Below are 18,609 nucleotides of genomic sequence, written 5' to 3' on the forward strand. Positions count from 1 at the left end.
AAACCAAGATCCAATCCTAGACACAAGGAAGCCAAAAAAAAGGCACCAAATGAATTTGGTGCAAAAGACAACCCTTAATTATGGCAATGAAGTGAAGGGTGTGCTGCTTTCATGGTCAAAAGAAGATCAATTAAATTTTTAAAAACAAAAACACATCTTCAAAATATCAATCTCTTGAGCATGATTTTAGGGTTCAAATGCCAAAGTTAATATGGTTGCATCCTCCATGAATAAAGTTTGATTGCATCACTTGATCAAAAGATAAGTATATTTCTAGCTATTTCATTTTAGCTCTTACGAGATTATTATGTCGCTTTTCCTGTTGTTAGTCTAAGAATGGTTTTGACACTTGAGTGCCAACACACTTAACCACTTTCTACATTAAAGCTGAGTACACTATGTATGTCGAGCCATAGCTTGTGCTGAGTCAGGAAAGCCATCAGGTGCTGAGTGAAGATCAAATGCCAAGTGACTACAAGTGCCAAGTATGATACAAGTGCCGAGGAATATTCAGGTGCCAAGTCATAAACAATACCAAGCAAGACATGAATGATATAGGAGCTGAGTTATAGAACATGCTGTGCATCAAGAATCTGTAAGTGCTAAGTAACTCAGAATCAGCATATGAGTTTGTAACTTCACAAACTTAGATGTAAACCATTTTCATGGCTGACATATGATGAATCTCAAAGGATTCAAGTGATAAGATGAAATCATTTATATTTCCTATGCAATCTACATGCAGCCAATAAGAAAAATGGAGAAGGCATGCAACCAATGATAGAACTATAAGGAATGAGCAGGAAAAAGAGATTTAATATAGATCATAGATCCAAATCTAACCCTAAGTCTTCAAATGTCTTTATAAGGAAGACTAAGTCTCATTGTATGGAGAGGGACAAAGGTGTGGAAGGAAAACTATTTTCAAAGTGAAGAATATCAGATCTCAAAGGATCAAGATCAGAAGAAAGTAGATCAAGTGCCTGGATTCAGCAATCAAGGATTGTAAGCTATCAGGTTTATTATACCTAATACTCTTTAGCCATTGTATTAGAAAGGAAATCCTATGATGATAGGTTAACTTAATAGCTATTTTGTAGATCCTTTAAACAGGTGATTAAATCCTTTGACAGGGTAACACTTCATGTAAAGTGTTTGTAAATCCTTTAACCAGGTCACTATTGATATAGTATAAAGCCTTTAACATGGCAGATCATCAGAAGTAGTCAAACATTATTACTGTAGTGATTTTGTGGTTATCATCCCCACCCCAGTTTTACCTTCTTACTCCTGGAGGGTTTTTTGGTTACCAAAATATCAAGTGTTATGTGGTGATGCATATTTGTTTCTCATGGTTGCTTAATGTTTCTATGCATGCATGTTCATTTTGAAGATATGTTATTAAGGATTTAAAATAGGTTTGAAGTTAGTACTTCTGATTCACCCCCTCTCTCAAAAGCATTCTTTCCAATAGGATATTACAAAAATTGGTATCAAAGCAGCAAAGTTCTCACAAGAACAAGTCTAACAGCTTGGAGAAAAAGGTCTGAATATGGAAGTCTTCAAACTTGGAAAGATTATTGACAATCAAGTGATTGATGTGCAACTGGCTCTACACAAAGTAGAGGAAGCAAGGGAGGAACTAAGAAAATCCTTGAAAAGAAGAAAGGATATAGCCATAGCTGAAAATGATACAAACTACAAGGAGATAGAAACCAAAAAATTATTTGCCAATGGAGACACTAAAGATTTTGATGCAGCAATAGCAGAATTGATGGAGAAAAACAAAGTTCAAGTAGAAGAGATAAGATCTCTCAAGATGGAACATGAATCATAGGCCATAATGTTATGTGAAATTACTAAACAAAAGAAAAGAGCAGTCAAGGAAAAATTCATGATGGAAGATGACAAAAGAAATCTTGCAAACAGACTTGAAGAAAAAAATACTGAATTAACAAGGATGTCAAACGTGCAGATGGATACACTTGCCCAAATGATGAACCTTCATCATGAACTCAATATGAAAGATATTGAGATCTCTACTCTGAAGATGCAGAATGAACAAATGGTGAATGAATTGAATACAAAAAAAGAGGTAGCAGAGAATCTAAACAAGTCAAGTTAAGCCATAAAGTACTTTGAACAGTTGCTAAAATCCCCAAGATTTGCCCATGATACATCAGGACTTGGACACAATAGCACTGAAGTTGATGAATCATCAAAGAGTGTTGAGAAAAGAAGTGACAAAGGTAAGGATTCTAAACCCATTTTTCATTACTGTAATAAAAAGGGACATACTGCCAATGTTTGCAGGAGTAGAAGGATCAATCAGCCAAACACATCCAAAAGCAAGAGTTACTATCACAAATGCAACATGCAAGAACATATGACACAAGATTGCAGATCCAAAGTCCCAAGGGCACAAAGATTTAATGGACATTGTCATAATTGCAAGAAATATCGACATAAGGCATTTGAATGCAAATCAAAGCCTATGTGGACAACAAATCAACCAGCAAAAGAGAATGAAGGTCACTACCATTCAGATTATAACTCCAGGTATAGTTGTCACTATTGTCAAGAGTATGGACATATAACCCAAAATTGCATAAGAACACATTTCAAGGGTAACTATAAAAGATGGTTGAACTAGACTACTTGCTTCAGTTGCTTGAAAACTGGACATGTTAGTAGAAATTGTCCAACAAAGGCCAAGGTACCCAAGACTGAAGTAAATAAGGGCAAAGAAAATATTGATGTGGAACACATAAGAACAAACATGAATAAGACATGGCAAAAAAAGATGGATCAAGTACATCCTATGGAAGGGTCACTTCACCCATGAGGTCAAGTGATCATTTCTCATCTAACTAATCACAAGATAAGCCTATAGGGCTGATACATAAGGAAGTATCACACATCAGCCCTAAACCATGAAGAAGCACTGCAAAGTATAAATTTGCATAAGACAAGATGCTAAGACTAAACTTGAAAGATGATGCCAAGTTGTCTTTGGATGTCGAGTGAGACTGCCTTGGATGCTGAGTTATTAACAAAATAAGTAGATGCTGAGAAAGTATAGCTGTTGAGTGGATGCCAAGTTGAAAAACATTTGGAAGCCAAGTGACAGGTGCAAGTACTAAAATACATTAAATGCAAAGTTTCTTTTGTCACTTAAAAGTAAAAATTGATTCATTCTTGAGACATTCAAATGAAGAGCAATTACCTTGAGCACAACTGAGCGATTTTCAAGATTTCAACCAACGATTCAGCATCTACCAAAGTGACCTAAGCATTTATCCAAGTATTTCCTTCAGGTGTCAAGTTTTATAGTTTGAGAAGTTTGCTTTAATCATCAAACCCTAGTTTAGATATAAATGGCATCTAGTTCAAAGATGACCCAAGGGATAGTGAGCCATGAGATTCAACTTGTCAGCAATGAGGTTAAGCAACCTGAGTTTAGACCTATACCAGAAGTTGCATACAAAGTGATCCTGCTGGTGCCCTATTCGCCATCCCTGAAAAAGTCGTTATGGTTCAGAATGTGCAAAAGTGCTATAATTGTAAAATAGGAGCCATAGGAGATTTGGAAATCTTCAATGCCTATGACAAACTCTGAAAAAATGGTATCCTGAAAGATGAGTTTTCTGTTATAGAAAAGAAGGTTTAACCAAAGCCCTAGTTTTTCCAATCATATTAAAAAATGAGTTGATACACATAATACTTAGCAGGATCCATGATGGATCATTCTGGTTAGAACAAGGACCATTCAAGATTACGAAGAAAATGGTTCATAGGGTTACAGGTTTTCCAACCCTAGATTAGCCAAAGACATTGAGAAGTGAAAAGAAGGAAACAATTGAGAAGAACACAGGTGCAAAATGGAACAATAGAGGCATGACCATAGATACCATAACTGATCCCCTTCTAGACTTTGCTATAAGGATCATATCACATAAGTTTTATCAATCCAGAAAGTTAAATAGTGTACCTTTCATAGCAATGGATGTGACACATACCCTTGTAAAGAAAGACCACAACTATGACCTTGCAGAGCTCTTGTTGCAATAGATCAATGAAAATCTTGGAGCTATTAGAAATTCCAAGGGAGCACAGTGTAAATTTGGTTTAGTGTTGGTTTTTATGTTCTTCTATGTAATGAAGGAATTCCCTTCATTTGGAAAACTTAACTGGAGTCAAAATAGAACCATTGTTGATCAAATCAATGATTTCATTGCACAAATGGGAGATAACTTTGATGGTCAAATGTCTATCTATTTTGATGATTTCAAAAATGCAATGAAGAAAAGAATGAGGATACCAATTTCACTGGTAGAAAAGCATGTAAATGACATATGTTTTCTTGTTGATATTGATTATACTTACACTCAAGTAGTCGTTCCAAGAACAAGATGGCTTAGACCATTGGGAGATGAGCTTGATGTTGACCAAGCTTTTGCAGCCATCACAACATTACTTGTAGAAGAAATGGAGAAATCTACCAAGGCATTTGGAACATTTGACACTATCAAATCAAGAGTTGTTACAAAACTCAAGACAACCATAGAAGTAAAGAAAAAGGACAAGCTGGTAAAGAAGTTAAAGAAGAAATTTGGTGTTGAAGAATCATGTGCAGCAGGAAAAGTAGAAGAAATTAGTGAAGGAGAGGAAGAAGGTGAGCCAGAACAAGAGCCACTTGAATTGTCACAAAGTCAAGGTGAAGAGAAAGATGAGAGTGCCGAGGAAGCAGAAACCAAGAAAGCACCCATCAAAGGTAGAGTCATCAAAAGGAAGACAAAGACACCTCCTGCTTCTCAGCCTTCACCAAAGAAAGCTGTCATGCAAACACCCAAGAAGCCAACAACCAGAGCTACAACAAGGGTCTCTACCCAAAAGGCCAAAGAGGAAGCCACAAAGAAGAAGAACATAGTAAAAAAGGCATAGGAAGAGCCAAAGAAAAGGAAAAGATATGTGTCCCAACTTGATACTGATGAAGAAGATCAGACTGAAGGGGTAAGTCATCCTCCTAAATCTTCAGTTGATATATTATGTGAGAAGATTAGGAATGGAGATTTAAGTGAAATGAAAAAGATTGATTTCAATAAGTTCAGTAGAGAGGAACAAAATAGCATAGAAGAATCGGTCTATGCATTAATGGCACAGTTCAAGTATACACCTCTTGAACTAGATGGACAATTGCCAAAGGAATTGTCTAAAACTATAGAAGAAAGATGGCATTTCTGTCTAATGATGGAGAAAGAGATGATTGAATCAACCCTAGCAAACCTACTACCTGATTTAACAAAGGAACAAGTAACTCGAGCAGTCAAATGGCATAGTAAAAAGTTTACACCTAAATATAGGGCATTCTCCATCCTACAAAACAAAATTGAAGAAGTTGTACAGAGAACTACAAGAGTTTGGAAAAACTTGTACAAGACAACTGAAGATGTCCTTGAAGAGGAATACAAAGATGAAGCTGCTACTAAACTTGAGGAAAGAAGGAAGAGGAGAGAAGAGAAGATAGAAGAAGAGAAAAAGGTTGAAGAAGAGGAAAACAAGAAAGAAAGAGAGGAGGAAGGAAAAGATGAAGACAAAGGTACTAGTGAATAGGAAAGTGTGCAAGACACACAACTTTCACCTCCTAGCCCACCTCAGTCTTCTACCACACCTACAGAGATCATAAAGATTAAGGATGTTGTTGACACCACATGTCAAAACACCAATCCATTAACTATAGAGGATCTTACTAAGATCCTTGACCAAAAAACTCTACAAGTGCAATTGTGTATGAATTCTATATTGGTCAGTGTGAATAATCTCCAAAAGTCAATAGACAAACTCAAAGAAGCCAAGGTGTCACCACAAGAATCACCTCAAATCATTCAAACTACTGGGCTTACATTTCTACCACCTCCATCACCACTAAGAATATCCATTCAAGCTCATTAGGATCCGAGTGCAACAACAGAGGTAGTCAAAGGGATAACAGTTCAGATAGCAAGTATACCTCCAATAGCAGTGACACAAGAAGAAGCCAAGCAAGATGAAGAGGACAAAGAAGAAACACAAGATAAAGAGGAGTCTGCAATAGAAACTTTGGTTGAATTACCAAAAATAGGAACTCCCACCAAACCCAGTCATAAGCTGAGTACTGAAACAATGACCTTACATGTCAATACACCAAGCTCAAGCTCTACTAGGGTAGCCAAGACCATTCATTATGGTATTCCTGAGCTTGATGAAGAAATTAAAATACCCTATTATGATTGAAGCACTCTAAATGAGGAAAAGATGAATGAAATACATAGTGCATTGGATAAGAGAAGGAGGCAAGAGGAAATGAGGAAAGACAACAAATACAAGAAGGCAATGAATGAGATAAAAGATATATTCATGGATATTTTTAGTCTTCAACCTCTAGATGCAAACTGGCCAATACTTGAGCAACTATCTGATATAGTTGACCAAGTGAATAATGAAGACCATGATACTAATATTAAACTAATGGAATGGTTAGAAAAGAAGTTTGTAGGCAAAGTCAACTAGAAAATAGCTAATAACATAATTTTGGGATAGGTTGACCTAGCTAAGAAATTGGAAAATGTAAAGAGTGTATTAGGGAACATATTTCCCCTTTATAGCAAATTGTGTGATTTTTCTAGGTTCACACAAGAAATAAATCCAAAAATTTTGGACCTTGAGAGTAAATTAAAGCTCTCCAACATGCAAGTACCCTAAGATCCTACACAGAGTGAAAAGCAATTTTCTCAAACACTTCACACTCAGAGGGAATTAGTTGCATTATCAGCAGAAGAGGCCACTATCAAAGAAAAGCTGATGCAAATCCAAGCCTCCATCACTCCTCACTTGGAAGTATTACACAAGGAGCAAATGTGTGCCAAAATAGTTTTGAAGAAGGTTCCAAAAATTTTTACACATGAAGGACTCATTGATCTAGCAGTAGAGCTTGCAATCTAACAAAAGTCATTGGATATTGCCTTAAATAATTGGGATGCAGCTCTCCAAATACTCCTTGAGGTAAATAAGACATTTTTGGCCAAGCATGGAATTACTATTTAGGACCCTTTGACATCCATATCAAAAAGGGGGAGATAATATTCTAAGGGGGAGATAATATTGTGAATATTGTGAAGATATATTAAAGAGAACATTAGGCATAATGGCACAAGACATCAGAATTCATGACATGACAAGGCATGATCAACTCAGGGGGAGTTATAATAATTTTGAGATTAGTGAACGTACTCATAAGATCAGATAAATAATGCTTAGTTAAGTGCTTTTTGACACGCATGTCAAAGGGGGAGATTGTTAGTCTAAGAATGGTTTTGACACTTGAGTGCCAACACACTTAACCACTTTCTACATTAAAGTCGAGTACACTATGTATGCCGAGCCACAACTTGTGCCGAATCAGTAAAGCCATCAGGTGTCGAGTGAAGATCAAATTCCAAGTGACTACAGGTGCCGAGTATGATACAAGTGTCGAGCAATATTCAGGTGCCGAGTCATAAACAATGCTGAGCAAGATAGGAACAATACAAGAGCCAAGTTACAGAAGGTGCTGAGCATCAGGAATTTGTAAGTGCCAAGTAACTCAGAATCAACATATGAGTTTGTAACTTCACAAACTCAAATGTAAACCATTTTCATGGCCGACATATGACGAATCTTGAAGGATTTAAGTGATAAGATCAAATAATTTATATTTCCTATGCAATCTACATGCAGTCAATAAGAAAAATGGAGAAGGCATGCAACCAATGATAGAAGTATAAGGAATGAGCAGGAAATAGAGATTCAATACGGATCATAGATCCATATCTAACCCTAAGTCTTTGAATGTCTTTATAAGGAAGACTAAGTCTCATTGTATGGAGAGGGACAAAGGTGTCGAAGGAAAGCTATTTTCAGAGTGAAGAATATCAGATCTTAGAGGATCAAGATCAAAAGAAAGTAGATCAAGTGCCTATATTCAGCAATCAAGGATTGTAAGCTATCAGGTTTATTATACCTAATACTCTTTAGCCATTGTATTAGAAAGGAAATCATATGATGATAGGTTAGCTTAACAACTATTTTGTAGATCCTTTAAATAGATGACTAAATCCTTTGACAGGGTAACACTTCATGTAAATTGTTTGTAAATCCTTTAACCAGGTCACTATTGATACAGTGTAAAGCTTTTAGCAGGGTAGGCCTTTAACATGGCAGATCATTAGAAGTGGTCAAACATTATTACTGCAGTGATTTTGTGGGTATCATCCCCACCCCAATTTTACCTTCTTATTCCTGGAGGGTTTCTGGGTTACCAAAATCTCAAGTGTTATGTGGTGATGCATATTTGTTTCTCATGATTGCTTAATGTTTCTATGCATGCATGTTCATTTTGAAGATATGTTATTAAGGATTTAAAATAGGTTTGAAGTTAGTACTTTTGAATCACCCCCCCTCTTAGAAGCATTCTTTCCAATAAGATATTACAACACCTGTCTATTTTGAAAACCTCACATTTTAGATCTCCAGAGGAAATTAGATTAATCCTCCTTATTCTAAACTAGTTCACTTTCTAGTTCCACTCATTGCTCTATATCATCTTCTATTGTAATACTTTGTTTCTTGTTGAAATTATATGAATACAAGCTAGGAAAAATTGCCACATCTTCATTCTTGTAATCTGGTATTTCTTTGAAATGAGTTGCTAAGAGTTGCACGTTTCTTCACACACATTTGTTATGTTTATATTATTATTTTTCATTATTTTTTAATTAGCAATACTAATCATTTGTGGATAAAAATGGGAAATACATGTGTTGCAAGTGGATTGTTTAGTAGGATGCAATTTTTGTATGCCATTTATTGGCTATGTCATTATAAGTCAACAAAATGAAACCAAAGGCTTGAGACCACTTGAAATATTTATTTATGATATGAATACTCACCAATCCATCTTTGAAACATTCCCCTCAACCCATACACAGCTTCTATGGAATATCTCAGTGTTGTAATTTATCCTTAATTATTATACATTTTCACCACACATTTAGAAGTCACAAGGGGAACCAATCATGCTTTTAATTTCACAAGCCTCATCATAACATATGAATATTTCTATTTGCTTTATTCTCTGATTTAACTGCAGAAGCACTTTGACCAATGTATCGCAATGGGTTACTTGTCTTGGGCTTGCAGAGTCTGTGATGTCCCCATACTTAAACCAATAATACTAAAGCAATTGTGCACTTTGTGATCAAGGGGTGACAGTCCTTGAATAACAATAGTAGTAGAAGGTAGAATAATTAAAAGTATCTACACATATATGTTAGTAGAAGAATAAGATGTGGAATGCTATGAAGTCTTAAAAATAAGATAGTTTCCCTAATTGTATTAGGAAGAATAAGGGTTAGTTCCATTTGATGATCCCCTTCAAGAAGGATGGTGAAAATTCTATACATCTTCTTTTTTCATCAGCATCAGACACTCTATGTTGTATGGGTAAACCATTGAAAAGGACAGTCAGCATGATATCTTCAAACTAGTCATCATGTAAACTTTAAACCAATAACCATCACAAGATTATCCATGATCAAATGGAAAAGGATCCTTAGCATGACATCTAGTATTGAGCAATCATTCCTAGATGAAGGAAAGTACTCATATTAGAGAATCACAACTATGGATAAATTGTCATTTAGAGCTATTTTCACTAGTAGCTAAAATATCAATCTGCATCATACATGGAAGAAGTTGAAGAGCAATCAATCAAGAAACTCCAATATAAAAGTAGGTATATGAAAAATGGTAGATAATTTTGTTCATGCTCTCAAGGAAAACAAATACTACTTGATAATAGTAAGAAACAACATAGATGACTTAGAAATAGTCTATCATAATGAAAAACATATTTTTCCCATCATAACTCTAGCAGTGCTCTATTGTCTCATTTTTGGTGACAGAGACCAGAACATACATCAATATGAACCCGAGGTTTATACTGAAAAAATGTAAGGTATGTAGTGAACTCTAGCCAAAGTGCACTCAAATATTCAGACTTCCTTGGTAAGTAGTGATTAATTTTTTGTATTGTTTGATTGTTTTCTGATTTGTTAGAGGATTCATGTGTAGGAATATATATAATAAAATATGTAGGTTTCTATGCCAAACTAAATCCGATGTGGACAAATATCTAATAATTGGGATTTAAACTAAGCAAGAAGATAACTAAGATAAAGAAACACATATATTGGCTTGACATTATTTTGCAGCACAAATAAATTCTTCACAAGCATGCACAAGTCTAAAACTAGCTCAAAGATTCAACAATTACATTGATAAGAATATGAAATATGGTTCAACAATTACACTAATAAGAATATGAAATATGGAAACATTCTGTGTTGTCTAGTTATTGGTTGATGGAAAAGACCACAATACATCTATAGAGGGACCAAAATAGACCAAGCACAGTAGGGAGAGCTTATTTCTCCTCTCAATAACTTGGCCAATACAAATAAAGAGGTTCAACCATCATAGAAGTCAAGGTGGTTGATGCAAGGAAGAACCATTGATTATCCTCAAACTCAACATTAATAAAGTAATCTCCAGCAATTAATCATCCAAATCTGAATCCCTAGCCTCAAGGCCAAGCAAAGAAGTGCTTATGCACTCAAATAGGGATATCATTTTAATCCAAGAGCAATTGGAGTCTTGCCTATTACAAAAAAAGAGAAAGTTCCATATTTTATGTTATTTGATGGATCTTGTTGAAGCGTAGGTTAGGTCTAAGGATTTTCTTCATTGTGTATGATGAAATCTATTTCTAATTTTGGTTTTTAATTGGTGTCGACATTCCTCATACATAGGATGATGATTCCAAGAAAAAGTCTTAACACAAACTACATTGTTATGGAATTTAGAGAGCCTATTTTCTACATACATTCAATGGAGTTGTGATAGATACCCATCAAAATCTGAAAAAAATACATCTGACCTTGTGGAATTAATATATATGTTGATACTGATAGAATTTCCTAACAAATTTGCAAATACTTACATGTGTCACATTTTAATATTACTTGAGAACATAATGTTTCCCATCAAAATAATCAATACAATTTTTTGCATAGACTTGCATAGGCTTAAAGGCAACAAATGGGCCAAACTCTATGCTCATCCACCACTAATTAATGTAGGCATGCCAAGGTGTTAGAAGATGAAGTTGGGCTTAAAATGAATAAGAAAACTAGTGTGAGAGGAGAAGGAGGTGAATAATCTAAGTTTTTATGGATGATAATCATATTTCAAAATTAAAAAACACACTTGTAAAACAAAAGAATTTTATATTATCCTAAATTGTATATGTGATATTTATAATTTAAACCATACTTAAAAACCTAATATAAATGTAAGGACTAACTCCCAACATCCTTCTCCAATGCAAACATGTAAAAACTTTCACACTTTCAACTACAATAAGCCCAACTCGCATAGCTAATGAAAGGCACCTCTCGTGGTTTTCACACATGTTTACCATAAACCTAGAGACTAATCAAGATATACTCATCAATGTTGTCATGATGAAACCTAGATCATAAATAATAAACACCAAATAAATAGAAATCAAAATAGACAAAATAGACACATTTCGTTACACTATATTAAAATAGATCATGACACCAAGCAAGATCATTTCTTGCATACTCTCCTGGAGGGTTTCTTGTGTTCTTGCAGGTGATCATGAAGTGTTGAGCTAATCTTTAGTTCCTATAGTGTGTAGATGAGAAGTGCATCAAGGAGTTCACTTCAAGAAATAGTTCATCTAGTTGAACAAAACTTATAAATAGATGTTAACATATATGTATATTGATGAAACTATATCTACCCACACACATTTATATTGCAAGCACATAACATATTAAAATAAATACAACATTACTTGCAACAAATTTGTACATTAAGTCCAGGCTTGAAAATTGAAATTAGGGAAGAGGAATTTGAGAAGCATACCAAATATTTTTAGTCCCAACCTCATATATACTGGTTTAAAGAAACCATCGACAAACTGAATAAACCACTAGGTGATATAGAAAGTTATTGCAACTGGATATAGAACCACACTGCAAAATTGTGTTCAACATTTCAATCCCACATAATCATCTAGTACACATTTCAACATAGATTAAAAAAGCCCCAATCCTTATTAGAACTGAAATTTGAAACAAATGAAATGGTCTATAGATCAATAGGTTTTAAAGTACAATGCAATAAATGGAAAAAATGCCTTCTTACCATCTGTTGATGAACTTTTTTGAACCCAACTCTGCTGAACAACAACACAACTTTGAATTACAAAACCATTCAAGAATTTACTAAGCTTCTGACAACAACAAAAGGAAAAATAATAAAAAATAACAGAGAGAACAAATATTGAGTAAAAACCTCACCAATGTAACAATTATAAAATATACAAATGTGTTGTATAGAAAACAAAATACATAAATAGAAATTTATTATAGCCTTCATATGCATGAAAAATGACCTTAGGTATATTCTCATCCTTAATTGACTTACATTAAAAAACACTATATCATTCATCCAATAGATAATTTGTACTAAGTGAAGGAAACATAATAGTAATCTTGTTTAACTTCAAATAGGAGGGACACATGTTGGCACAAATGAGGATTGGGTACCCGATGAAGGGCAGCCAATCCTACAGCCTCCAAACTCAATAGAATCTCCTTAATATATTATGTAAATAATGACAGAAAAAAGAAACTTTATGTATCATCCAAGCATTGACAAGATAATTCATTATAGGCACTCAACCTAAGAAACTTATCATTGCAAAAACTCAAAAAATTAAAACTGTCAACCCCAAAGGTGCACAGTCATGTTAGAAGAAGATAATTCAAAGAAAACACTTGGAAATTATTCCAACCTCCTAATGCTTTTGACTATTTGAAAAGGACTGACCATTTATTCTACACTTCAGTTTCTGGTTTCACTCTCTTTCCAATAGCTCCTTTCTCCTTTTACTGCCTCCTAATTCTCTTCCACACTGCTATAAGCATATAGCCTATGCCAGGATCACATAACATTTTCTAATGGTCCAACTTTTATAAAAATGACATTGTTTAGATATTCAATATAATACAATGATTTTAATCCCCCAAAAAAAAAATTAAATTAAATCATTTATATAAAAAACTATGATTTCATTAAAAAATTAACATAATGTCATGGAGTTTCTTAATGGGGGGATGTGGGAACTAGGGGAGCTGGGGCCTAAATTTGGGGGTTGTTGTGGGATGCTATGGAGCACTGGGGGGTGGTGGTGTTGATGTACAAATTGAGGTGAATCAAAATTTGCTAGGAAAAATCTGTAATACAACATCTCTATGAGTGCCCCAAATGAGCTTTATGAAGTTAAATGTTGCAATTAGCATGTAATGGAATGTGCCATATAGCACGCAAACTAGCAACATCCCCAGTGTAGGTGGAAAATGTCATGGTTTTCTGGAGCTACATTTCTCTCGAGTAGCCCAGTCTCGGCAACATCCCTCTACAAGAGATGGCCATTTCAAAGACTTGAAGACTTTTTCTAAAACTAAATGTGACTAAGGGATGCAAAAACATTTCTCAGACTTAGGGACTTTCCCAGGGCTAGTGTCAGGTTGAATCCTAGGTGTTAGATTTCTAGAATCAATTGAATGACATTATTTGGAATCACTTCAATAGAATTCTAAATGTTTGATTATAGCCCCATGCAGATTTGGAGTACAAGATGTTGATTAAAGTTGTGCATATGCGAAGAATAATTGTTCACCAATTATGAAAACTAATCATGTAAAATAACTATTCTTGAAGTCCCTCAAGCTTTTAAATCTATCTTTTTTTATTGAAATCACATTAAACTCAACGAAGGTTTATTTCCATAGCACCTAGCATTTTTAACAAATGAACACCTAACATGACACCATCTCCACATATAGGAATGCTAAATGTATTGCTAGTGAAGAAAAATTTAGATGTTGTTCATTTAGAATTAAATTATAGAGAGAAAAACACCTTCCACTAAGGCTTGTTCCACCAAAATGTTGAAACTTGTCTGAACCCTCCATCAAAAAAAAAAAAAAGCACAAAATTCATGAAGTGCCATACATTTTAGACAATAAGATTGGGATACACATTAAGACAAAAAATGCATCCCAAGGCTACAAAAAGATTGAAAGATAAGTTGATGATTTTATGCTAAAATTTTTCCATAAATTTATATGGAAAACCACACAACAAAGATTGAAAGAGATTTGTAACTGTTGATTAGGGAGAAGGGAATGTGTGAATTTTTATGTTCGCATCAAAATGACAATATCCATAATAAGATTACATCGGCTCCTTGGCAACCAGTTTGAATTCTTATGAAATTTGTATTTATTTGTATTTTAAAAAATGTATGTCAATCAATTTGTTTGTGTTTGATCAAATTTATTAAACATCACACACTAAAATTTGATTCCTCTATTAAAAGTATTAAATAGTGAAAGTTAATTTATTTTTCCAAATTTCTTTCTTCTTTAGTATGTGATATTTAAGGGTGGTTGTGTTTGATATATGCATATCTACAGGTGGTCTCCGATTGCAGGGAGGCTTCCTGGGGGAACTAATAATGAAATAAAGAACTATTCAAACACCCATCTTAGAAAGAAGTATGAAATTTCCAAGAATGGGATTAGAAAAGCAAGAACATGTGGTTCTAGTGGAGAAGAAAATGATGATATTGTTAAACCTAAACCTGTGAGAGGTATCATGAATAATGGTATTCAAGATTATGGCTCCAAACCACTTTGCAATATTTTCATGGATGATTTAGATCCTATTGCCTTTCATTTAATCCCACATAACTATGAGATTTTCCAAGGGATTAATATCAACATTGGAGGAGATAATCCATTGAATCTAAACAAGATGCAAAATACACATTCTAATATGTTTTCTAACCCATCTGATTTCAGACTTGAAGATTATGAGGAAGGAATATCAGAGATTTATAATGGCCCACAATAGATAAATTGGATAAATGAATTTGAATACATGTAAGAAAAAATTTAGGGTTTGGACAAATGAACTGAAATACATGTAAGGAAAAATGTAGGGAAGGATCAAATATGCTTCCATACTATTAATGGTGAATAGAAACTATGTGTATCCAATTTTAACAGAATGATATGTTGTGCTGAATGGCTACCATTCTACTTTTAGCTTGTAAACAATTTGTATTTTTGGCAACATGGATATAAAATATAGTAGAAATATCAAGTTTTTGTAAACACCAAGAGAAAAGAACTAAATGCACAGAAAGAATAGTTAAAATTGTATGGAATGCAAAAGAAGTGTTCTAGCATTGATAGATATATCATGTAATAAGAAGCTTTCCTCATCAAAGGCCATGTGTAGGCTTTATTTCACTTGGTGCATGGTGACTCATTGGATGAGCTCGAGTGGTTAACATACGAGGGCTTTTCAAATTGCAAAAGAAGTGAACAAATGCAAAATTTGAGTGTTAACCCCAATCCAATACACAGAGTGTGCCAAAAAAATAAACGAAACAAAGTGCATGTCCAGAGTGAATTTACAGGAAGAGATAAAAGACAAATATAAAATAAAAAAGATGACCTTACTATGTAAGACAAAAATCCAAGTTTGTTTACTTTGCCTCTACCAACACAGGCCAGATGGAAGACTCAGTTGCTTGCAGTGTGGTAAATAAGCGGTGTAAAAATGAAATTAGTGTGCCAAAAAGACCTTTTTTATTTTGATATAATGAAGCTCGTGTTGGTCAAAATTTTGACCAACACTAGCATGTATTTTTAAAAAAATATGTTTCCTTGCATATTCTGACCAATTTGACCCCATTGTATTAGATGGTCAAAAATTTTGGTCTAAAAATGAGGTCAAATGTACTAGTGAGCACTAGTAAACTTTAGTTGATGTCAAATGATTTTATAGAGGATGCTAAGTAACACTATGTGTGCTGAGCATCAGAAGTTTGATAATGCCAAGCTGTTGCATTATTTTAAAGATAGTGAATTCAATGAATCTGAGCTGACAAGTTTGTTTTCTTAAATTTTGTGAACCAGGTGGAAGATAAGGATGATGAGTTGGTGGCACAAAATTTTAGGTAAATTGTTTTGTGGCGAATTCAAAGTGGATTCTAGAGGAAGTTTCTAGAATAGACAAGATATGGGGTAGATACATTGTATTCTACCTAACCCATCTTAACCCTAATTTGGATAATGGAGAATGAGTAGAAAAATATCATAATTTCATATTTATAGGAATGTTTGGTCATGAAGCAAGGTTGTCATGTGTGAGAACCCAAGGGAGACAAGAGGTCATAGGGGTTTTGCTTCATCAAGTGACCTAAGAGAAGAGTCTGCAATGGCATGTTAAGAAAGAAGGCTTAAGGAGATATATGCTTGAAGGGTGAATAAGCTATCAGAGCTACAAAGTATGAATACCAAGCAGAATGGAGGACTAAATAGAGATTTGTAATCTACATGTGAAGTTGTAAGTTGTATAAGATCAAAGCTCTAATGTTAATCTCTAACAATTGTATTAGTCTAAGGTAAATCCTTTGAATTAAGGTTGACCTAAGAGAAATTAGTAAATCTTTTAATAGGGTGGCATTCCAAGTGAATGGCCTAAAGTCCTCTAACAAGGCTCACTTCTAATAGGGTGATTGAAATCCTTGAACCGAGTCACATTTAATAGTGTGTATTGTAACCTTTAACAGGGTTGGCCTTTCACAGGGAATTACTTCAAAAGAGTGAAAATGGAATAGCAGTTTACTCATGGTTTTTCCCAAATTGGGTTTCCACATAAATCATTGTGTTATGTCTTTTGATGAATCTGTTATGTTTCATATTTTACATTTCTGCAAATTGATTTAACAGTAAGCTACAAGTTTTAAGTGATTGCATAATCTTTTGGATGTATGCATGAGTATGAATGTTTTATGGGTTCACTAAGCTATGAAAAGTGTTATTAGTAAATTTGGACCTTGGATAATTGATTCACCTCCCCTCTCAATTATTCTAAAGTAATTCCAATAATTGGTACCAAAGCCATCTACTTAAGAGGACTAGTTTGAAGGTACTAGAAGCATAAAGATTAACATGTTGAAAAGAGATGTACCCAAGCTCAATAGAGATAAATTTCCTACATGGAAATGATTGATGAAGCTACACCTTGGAGGACCTGGAGATCATGCACAAACTACCATTGAAGTGGAACATGTTGATCCAGTAGGAGCCCTAACTACTAAGGATATGAAGAAAAAAAAAAGAACATAATTAGGCGATGTTGGAGACTGCCTCTGCCCTAAGCTATGCTGAATTTGATGATATCAAAGGTTGTGACACTGCAAATAAAAAGTGGGATGCCCTAACCACTATCTATAGAGGAGACAAGAATGTACAAAGAGCCAAATCTGAGAGTCTCAGAGGTAAGTTTGATGACATGAGAATGGAAGAAGGTGAGAATATTGCTCAATATGTTTTTAGGATAAAAGAAGTTGTGAGTGCAATAAATGGTGCTACTAGTCAAATAGATGATGACACTATGTTAAGTAAAGTCTTGAGGGAATTGCTACCTATTTATGCTATCAGATTTTTTGCAATTCAAGAATGGAGATGTATTCTAGGAAATGATCTAACCCTTGAAGGTCTGGTATTTAGACTCACTACTTTTGAGCTATCTAACTTTGAAAACTATAAACCGGAGAGTCTTGAATCTACTTTCAAAGATAAGCTATTATTGAAGGATTCTGAAGAGCCCAAGTAGAAGAAGAGGATAAAGATAAAGTATGTGTCTAGTGACAATGATACATATGAGGAAGATGTTGAACAATTGGAATCACTACTGGCAAGAAGATTCCATAGAAAAAAAGGAAAGTTCAAAAGTAAGTTACCCATCATTTGTTTCAATTGTAATGAAGTTGGTCATATTGCTGCAAGATGTACATAGAAGAAGAACTATAGAGGTGGTGACAAGTACAAAAATAGAAGAGAAGATGACAAAAAAGATTATAAAGACAAAGGCAAGAAGTCATGATACATTGTTGAAGAAGAAGGCAAGGATGATTCTGATGAAGTGGTGTATGTTGCAATGAAAGATGAATATGATGAAGATGAGGCAATTGCACTTGTGACTTGTGTGAACAAAAATGATAGATGGATCATTGACAGTGGATTCTCACATCATATGACTGGAGACAAAAGTAAGTTCATTACCTTAAATTGTTATGAAGGAAATAGTGTAAGATTTGGTAATGATGCACCATGCTTGATAAAAGGAAAAGGTTCTATCAAACTCACAGACAAGATTTCATGTGACAATGCTTACTATTTTGAAGGATTAAATTATAATTGGTTAAGTGTGTCACAATTGAATAATTTGGGATGTAAGGTTGAATTTGAAAACAAGACTGGTAAGATATATGATATTGATGGAAAGCTAATTAGAAAAGGTGATCAATCTAGAAGTAATCTATTCTATCTAGATATAAAGGATGCTACTTGTCTT

At 34.3% G+C, this 18,609-nt stretch overlaps 1 pseudogene; it reads left to right on the forward strand.

The window, feature by feature from the left end:
• Nucleotides 1–14,388: 14,388 nt before the first annotated feature.
• On the forward strand, nt 14,389–15,123 carry LOC149579678 (transcription factor MYB113-like; annotated as a pseudogene).
• The last annotated feature ends 3,486 nt before the right edge of the window (nt 15,124–18,609 follow it).

The sequence above is a fragment of the Cupressus sempervirens genome, chromosome 1 (assembly GCF_028749045.1).
Source record: "Cupressus sempervirens isolate cs-2001-9-10 chromosome 1, ASM2874904v1, whole genome shotgun sequence".
In the NCBI taxonomy this organism is placed as follows: Eukaryota; Viridiplantae; Streptophyta; class Pinopsida; order Cupressales; family Cupressaceae; genus Cupressus; species Cupressus sempervirens.